The 9,224-nt window shown below is 34.8% G+C and overlaps 1 pseudogene; it reads right to left on the bottom strand.

Moving 5' to 3' along the window:
• Positions 1-9,224, bottom strand: part of LOC107017711 — a 23,376-nt pseudogene that overhangs the window by 1,924 nt on the left and 12,228 nt on the right.

The following is a 9,224-nucleotide window of genomic DNA, read 5'->3' as shown; positions in this document are numbered from 1 at the left end:
ATATATATATATATATATATATATATATATATATATATATATATTGCTCTTTTTGAATCAATGTAAAGTTAAGTTCGCTTTCATCATTTTGAGTCATATGACCGAAAATGAGTGTTGGTATTTGAATGTTGAAATTGATTCTGTCTACTTCCTTCAGAACCAATAAGAGCAGTTTAGCTGATACCACCTGCCCCGGAGTGACATCAAACATTTATCTCGATTGCTATCAAGAATATGGTCACTTGCAATTGAGTTCGGCATATGCATCTGAATTCAAAACGATTCTCCGTTGTAATTTAAGATGAATCACCCAGTTGTTTACTGAGAAAGTTGGTATGCAATTTTTTTCTCATAACAACAAACAATCCAGAATTATACTACAACTGCTCTCTCTGTATAATATATATCAGGACTATTTTGATTGATTAATTGCTCATTCAGTTTGAATATGGAAACTACTCTGAATATCAGTGCATAAGTCTACGTACATTGTGAGGAAAGCTAGCAGCAGAGGTACCGATCTATATTATGCCAATTTGCTTGGTTCAAATGACGATTTGTTCTGTTTCCTCCTTTTGTACTTTGCTTTTGACAAACGTTATATGCTATCATATTACATGCTCCTCTGTGATAGGGAATTTATTTTATAATAACTTTGAGCTACTTTAATTTCTTGACTGCCTTCAATTAGTATTTGAGATAAATCTTTCACATTGAAATTACTTTATGTAATTAAGAAAAAGAAAAGATAATAACTTCATAACTTTATGAGCTCAAAGCAAGCAAATTCATGTCATTATTCACAGGGCAACCAAAACTTTAGATACATCAAAGACTGTCGATCTCAGGCATATTAATATGCCTAAGTTGTCAATAACTGCCCATAACGTTGCTTGAATTGAAAAATGATCTTTACTTTATTAGCTTGATTTTGTGATACTTGCGATGATTGTGTACTAAAACATGTGATTAGAAGTTTAAGGAACTGTTGAAAGAATTGGAGTTGGAACGAAGAAAGAAGGTGAAAAGATGCGCAAGAAATTGACTAAGTGTGAAGACCCCAGGGCTTGGCGTACTGAGAGGCGCATCGCGCCAGCCCCAAAAGTTCAGAAGTGCGCCAAGCGTAAAAGTTCAGAAGGAATTCTTAGGCGCTCTGAGAGGCGCCAGCACCATAAGTTCTACGCCTTCTCTCGGGCCCTCTGAGAGGCGCGACGCGCCACAAAGGAAAAATCTACGGAGTATTTCTAGCGCTTTGCAGGCGCAACGCGCCAAGGTGAACAGGAGCAGTGCGACTTGATGGCGCAATAAGTGGCGCGACACACCACAATTTTTCCGGCTTTTCCAACTATTAAACATTAAATAAGATTCCTTATTTGTGAAGGATTTGTTCCCAACTTTTCCTACTATTATAAATAGATTCTTAGGTCTCCGTTATTAGGGTTCAACTTTTTAATTGGTGTGCAAGAGAAAGAATTCAAGTTTGTAATAGGTTTTGATTTTCTAACTCTTCTAATTTCTGAAAATCACATGAACAATTGTCTTTTGTGGTTTTCCGATAGGATGAATGACTAATCGCCCTAATTCTGGGGTTGTAGCTACGAATCGATTGTTGAACATTATTGGTATATGAATTGATTTTCAGTAGTCAATACAAGTTATCTTTATATTCTTATTTTACTATTTTATACTTGATCACCATAGGACAAATTTGTTGTCTAATCTTAAAATCGAGAGAGGAGAGATTAGATAGACCAGAGAATATAAAGAGTTCGATCCACCCATTAGATTGAGGTGATTAGTGTTTAGAGTGACGGCCCAAACGAACACATTGCTTTACAAGACAGGATGAAATGTAAATGCTCGCTAGTTAGTTTATTTATCTCCCCTCAACGATGTAGTTATATAGCTAATTGGGGTAGGCGACGAGAGGTGTGTAGCCCAATCATACTATCAACCCTGTAAACCAGTAACTTGACAACTAAGATAAATATAAGCCAATAATACGATACATGAGATTTAGTACATGTTGCAGCCCTAGAATTGTCTTTACTTGCTTGAAACATCATCTTTAAGTCGTTCACCTTTACTTAAATTTATTTAGTTATAATTAGTCGTAGTTAATAATCAATCATCAACTCTTGAAATAGTTACCCTTATTGTTAGTTGTAGAATTAAGTGCTAAATATAAATGGATCATAAGTTCTTTGGGAACGATAACACGTTTCGCAAAGAATTTATATTACTTGCGCGACCACGTACATTTGCGTGTATATTGGGTAGCAAAAATGGTTATACTTCATCACCAACAACATAAACTTTAGATGATTATATTATAAAAATTAGACTTTAATCTTGCAATTTTTAAAAATGAAGAAATAAAGTTAAAAGCTTTAAAGATAAAAACTTCATACATATATATAAATAATAATAATCTTCTTAAGGAAAAAGATTAAGTTGAATACCTGGAGGTTACACACTATACTAATTTCTTTTATTGTACCTTTTTCCTCTTGTAACTATTTTGTGTTCCAATTCTACATCCATCCTCAAAAAACATGCTGGATATTGAGTTGACAACATTATGTATATTATGGACAGTCCAATAACATGTCCAGTTAGAACTGTCTGCCAACGTATGATTGCTGATCTCCTTCTTCTTCTTCTTCTTGACATAGCCCAAATGGAGTTGTTGCTTGTGGTACCTCTTCATCACGGCTACAATCTTTTGAGAGTGACAATCCATGTAAAACCCATCATTCCCTTGGTATAAACTATTCTCAAATGTATCAAATTGTTTTCCTTTGGGGATGCATCCAACAAGATGAATATGAGAGAGATTTAAGACTTCAAGTGATTTAAGTGATGCAAGTTGTTGTGATATTTCTCTGCTGATTTTGTTGGATCAGAGATCCAACGATTCATGTACAGATAAATGCGGCAATGATGTTGATATATCACCTTCCAAGCGATTATGAGATAAGTTCAAAGTATGAAGCCTAGTGAGATCCCCAATAATGCTTGGAATATGACATTCAAATATGTTACTTGAGAGATCAATAATTAGGTCTGTAATCAAAACTCGAGGAAGTTCAAGCTCAAGTTCCTTTATTGTCACTATCAAGGAATTCGTGTAATAAGAAGAAGATATATCTTCTACATACTTTTGGATTCCACTGCTCTCACCATTTATTTTCATGGCTTCAAGATTCTAAAAAAGGCTCACCGGTAAATCTCCACTAAATCTATAGGATGAGAGATTTATGACTAGAATTTGAGCAAACAAGTGGTCATTCCTTGAATCTTTTATAGGGCCATTGAATTTATTTGATATCAATATGTTCAAAATCTTCAAATAAGGTAGGGCTCCCTGTTGGGTTTTGAGAGGTGTGAATGAAAAATGAAGAGTTGTGATTTTTGTAAAGAGTTGCGACTTTTATGAAAAGTTGCGACTTTTATGAAAAATTGCGACTTTATGAAAAGTTGCGACTTTTATGAAAAATTGAAAATTTTATGAAAAGTTATGACTTTTAAGGAAGGTTGTGATCTTTCCTAAAGATTGTGACTTTTTCAAAGGTTTGTGACCTTTCCAGTAAGGTATAATAAGAATCTTTTCGCACTACCCTTTGTTTTCTATAAATTGAGGGATTTCCTCTCATTTTAGTTGAACTAATTTTCTGGACTTCGTCTACTAATACTAAATCTAGTAACCTAAGTGTACTTTGCTTCTGTTAAGTGGCTCGCTGACATTAGCATTTTGGGTACCAATACACCGGTGATTGAGATCATTCTATCCTGGAGGACATATTCCAAATCAAACCTTGGGTACTAGAGGGGAATAATTTTCTTAAGGGGATATTGTGCATTTAGTGGGCTTGATCTTCATTCTGTTTTTCCAGATTCTGGTATGTGTTAATGATTTTAAATTTGTGAATTAATATTTGTTCTTCTGTTCTTCACTGGTTCATTAAACTCTGGTAATTTTGTATTTTTGCGAAGTTTGTGGAATCAGTAAGATTCTTTAAACACGGATTGACAACAATTCTTTTTTATGAAAAATATTTCGTATATTTTTCTAATCTGTTTCTGATTCTAGCTTCTCTAGTAGTTTTAATTTTCTAGTTGTGAAAATGTTCTTAAACTTTGTTTTCTTACAAAGTTCTTCAAATTTTTGTTCTGCGTATGTTAGGAATACAAGATGAACAACATTTCCAACCATTTAAGAAATGTGTCATTCAATTCATTGTTACCTAAATCAAGAACTTCCAAATATTTGCAATTGATCCCTCTAGCTTATTTCCATCAAATTTAATGACCATAAGTAGGTTTCCTATACTAAGAGTAGTATTAATTGTCCCGCTAAGACTATTGTTGGTTAAATCCAAAACCCAAAGTCCACTTATCTCCCCAAAACATAGTGGGATTGTGCCCTCCAAATTATTGATGTTGTAGAGTTTTCAGATTGCAGATGGTTGAAGCAATCTGTCCACTGAGATTATGTGAAAGAACAAGATCATATAGATCGCGCTGGTTTAGGAGTGACTTTGGACCTGAACTCCTTAATGTTTCCACTGAAATGGTTATCACTCAACTGTAAATCAGTTAGTGAAGGGAGGGAGAATATACATGATGGTATATTCCCATTCAACTTGTAGGTTTTTCATACCACTTACATTAGAAGGAACCAGACCAGTTATGGAATTTGATGAAAAATCTAAGGATTCAAGTTGAGTCCAGATTTTGTTAAAGGATAAGAACTCAAGCTGGCCATCAAAGTTGTTAATTCCAAGTGATAACAACCTGAGCTTTCCAAATCTAAAGAAATCAGAAATGGGTCCTTCAAGATGGTTATAACCAAGGTCCAAAGCTTTTATGTTGGTGAGATTCCATAGAGGTTTAGGAATAGATCCTGAGAGATTACAAGAAGCTATTCTTGATGTACACAGTAAAGTTAGATGACCAAATGATTCAGGTATCCTACCAGTAGCATTCACACCACTCAGATATAACTCCATGAATAATGCACTACTATTCCATTTGGATGTGGGAAACCTAACAGTTAGCTGGGGATTGAATGATAAATCAAGAGATTCCAAGTTCGAAAGGTGAAAAACTCCTTCAGGAAATATCCCTTATATATGCGTGTCTCAAAGTCCTAGATTTGTTAAATACGAAGAGAATTTCAGAGGAATGGTGGAAGAGACGTTCACAGAGATAAGGTAGAGCTCTCTTAATTGGGTCAAGTTCTTAAAGAGCAGTTCAGAATTGTGAGGTTCGAATTTAAGCCCATATGAGTCACTCCGGATGCGAAGAACATGTAATTTAGAAAGACAAGAGATTTTTGCTAGGATTAGACCTGTAAAACTTGACGACGACAGATCAAGATGTGTCAAACTAGAAAGTTCGCCAAATTTAGGTGAAATGAGTGATCCGGAAAAATCATTAAAAGACAAATCAAACCATTTGAGATTGGAGAGCTCAAAGAGGCTGTTGCAGAAGCCGAATATATAAAGAGTGATGGAATCACAACTGCTATATCTTAAGGTAGCTAATAAATAGTAAATAAGACAACAATAAAAGGAACACCAAAAATTAACGAGGTTCAGAAAATTTTTGTTTCTTTTGCCTATTCCTCGGGTAAAACCAACCGATATTTATTTTACTCCAAAAGAGTATAAGTATATTACAAGAGAGAAAGAATAACAAATTCCTTAAGAGATGAAAAGGAAAATAAGAGGTGTATTACAAATGAACTAGGAGCTACCTATTTATAGGATTGAATTCTTCCTATTGATGTCATCCATGAAATCGTGTCAAAATGTTAAGATTTACCTTGTGAAACCATTTTATGGTTCACCTAAATTTCACCTACAAAAGGTGCTATTTTGACTTTTATACCAATGAAGAATTATCCTCCTAACTATGAAATCATCACATTATTTCATCTTTGAATCTTGTCAAATTTAACAAATCTCCACCTTGTCAAGATTCTTCATTTTCAACTTTCTCTCAACAACAATTTTTTATTGTGTCTTTAACCTCAATCTTCAATGTTCAACAATGTCGATAAAGTGCAAACAATGTTGAAACTTCACCGCAATTACCATTTTTTTAACATATCGGCATGATTATCCATAGTATGAAATTTCTACACTATAACTCCACCATTTCTTGATGTCTCGTATGAAATGATATCGGACGTCAATGTGCTTCGTCCTTGCATGATAAACTTGGTTCTACGCTAATTCAATAGAACTTTTACTATCATAAAATATTGTGATTCCTTCTTGTCCAATACCAAGCTGTCTAAGCAATTCTTGAAGCCTAACTGCTTCCTTCGCAGCCTCTATAATTGTCATATCCTCTGCCTCAGTGGATATGACAATTATTGCAAAGTAGACTTCCGATTAACTGGTGCGTTTGCAATAGTGAAAACATAACAAGTAGTTGATCTTCGTTTGTCCAAATCACCTGCATAATTTGAGTCACAATATCCAACAAGATATTGACTATCTTTCTGCTCGAACACCAAGCCAACATCCACAGTATTATGAATATACCGTAAAATCCATTTTACAGCCTGCCAATGATCCTTTTCAGGATTATGCATGTATCTGCTTACAACTCCAACAACGTGTGAAATATCTGGCCTTGTGCAAACCATTGCATACATAAAGTTACCAGCAACATTCGTGTATGGTACTCTTGACATATATATTTTCGTTCAACTTCATTCTTTGGTGACGTAGGATCACTAAGCTTAAAATAAGGAGCAAATGGAGTGCTAACCGACTTTATTTTCTCATTCATACCGAATTGGTTTAATACCTTCTTCAAGTATTCTTTCTGAGATAAATGGAGTTTGTTTTAACGTTTATATCTTTTTATATCCATGCCAAGAATCTTCTTTGCCTCACCCAAATCCTTCATCTCAAACTCCTTTCTTAGTTGAATTTTTAGCTTCTCAATTTCCTCTTGACTTTTAGAAGCTATCAACATATCATCATCATATAGGTATAGATATATAAATAAATCCTCTTCAAGCTTGTACAAATACACACAATGATCGTATTTACTTCTTATGTACCTTTGCTGCAACATAAATTTGTCAAATAGTTTATACCATTGTCTAGAAGATTGTTTCAATCCATACAACGATTTTCAAGTTTTGACACCATATGTTTCGTTTCCATGAATTTTGAATCCTTCTGGCTGAGTCATGTAGATTTCCTCTTCCAAGTCTCCACGTAAAAATGCAATTTTTACATCTAACTGAACTAGTTCCAAATTCAATTGTGCTACCAAAGCTAACAAAACTCTAATGGAGGAGCGTTTCACAACTGGAGAAAATACCTCATTATAGTCTATTCCCTCTTTTGGAGTGTATCCTTTATCAATCAATCTTGCTTTGTATCGAACATCTTCTTAGTTAGAAAATCCTTCTTTCTTTGCAAATGCACATTTGCACCCAATTGCCTTCTTGCCCTTCGGGAGATTGGCCAATTTCCATGTATGATTCTGATGAAGAGACTGCATTTCTTCATCCATGGCAATCCTCCACTAATTTTCTTCTAAACTTTGGACTGCATCTTCATAAGTGGTAGGAATGTCATTGGCTAAAATTGAGTCTACACAAGCCACCATATCTACGAATCGAAACAGGTTTTCTTATTGTCCTTTTTGGCTTGCTGGTTGCTATTAATTCAAGTTGTGGTTGAGGTTCTTGAGATGAAACCTCCCTTTCGACTGGCTCTTCTTCTTGAGGAAAATCTTCTGTTGTTTCCTCATTTGATCATGTGTTTGGAAAATTATCTTTCCCTCAAACTCCACCTGCGCTTTGAAGTACCATCAGTTTGTTTGACTTTCTTAACGGTTACCTTATTTGTCAAGGAAGATTCATCAAAGGTAACATCCCTACTGAAAATAATCTTTCTTGTCTCTGGACACCATAAACAATATACTTTGACTCCAGAAGTAATTCTCATAAATAAAGCTTTCTTTGATCTTGGGTCCAATTTTGACTCTCTTACATGATAATATGCAATTGAGCCAAATACATATAAAAATCTATGATCTTCAACAGGTTTTCATAACACTTTCTAATGGTGTCTTCCCACCTATAGCAGCGGATGGTAAACGATTAATGAAGTGGCATGCATATGTTATTGCCTCAACCCAAAATTCTTTTCCCAAGACAACATTGGACAACATACATCGAACCTTCTCAAGCAAAGTTCGGTTCATGCATTCAGCCACTCCATTCCATTGTGGTGTATTTCTGACGGTGAAATGTTAACGATGCCATTTTCCTCACAATTTTTTTGAAAAAGATCATTTTTGCATTCTCCACCATTGTCTGTGCGAAGACACTTGATCTTTCTTCCACTTTGAGTTTCTATCACCGCCTTCCATTTGAGAAAAAATCTCAATACTTCATCTTTGTTTTCATCGTATACACCCACAGTCTTTGGGAAAATTCATCAACAAAGGTTACAAAATAGTTTTCCCACCTAATGAAGGTGTTTTGGAAGAACCCCAAACATCTGAATGAACATAGTCCAAAATACCTTTAGTATTATGGTTAGTTATTCCAAATTTAACCCTTGTTTGCTTTCCCTTGACACAATGCTCACAAAAATGCAAGTTGCAAGTTTTAAATCATTTTAGAAATCCTTGATCTGATAAAGTTTTCAAGGATTCCTTGATCTGATAAAGTTTTCAAGGATTTTTCTCCAACATCTCCCAAGCACATATGCCACAACCTAGTCATTTCTGCCTCCTTGTCGTCATTAGATGTTTTTGTCGCTATCTGATACGCTCAAACTTACTTCTCAAATAAGAAGTAAAGCGGTCGTGTCAAGTAAATAACCCAACTAGTGAGGTTGGGATCGTTCGCACGAGGAAAATAGTCTAGACTTAACTTTAACTTGTTATTACTATTGTTCGGTCAATGACTTTCTTGGTAAGTAAAAACAATAAAAGGGGGGTTTGTATTTCTAAATGAATAAAAATAACTAGCGAAATTGAAAGAGACACTTAACAGCTTTGAATATTGGAGTTTAATCAATTAATCAAAGTAACTAGGGTTTACGTGTTCCCCCAGGTTCATAACTTGATAATTCTAACTATAACAATTCTTTCCTAGTATCTTGCATGCAAAGTGATAAGTTATGTATTTCTAAATCCTTGGTCCGGCATCTAGAAAATCTCACTCCGCACCTTGGTCC

This window comes from Solanum pennellii, chromosome 1 (genome assembly GCF_001406875.1).
Source record: "Solanum pennellii chromosome 1, SPENNV200".
Classification (NCBI taxonomy): domain Eukaryota; kingdom Viridiplantae; phylum Streptophyta; class Magnoliopsida; order Solanales; family Solanaceae; genus Solanum; species Solanum pennellii.
Note: the sequence above shows the minus strand (reverse complement) of the source record. Positions and strands in the feature narration are given on the sequence as shown.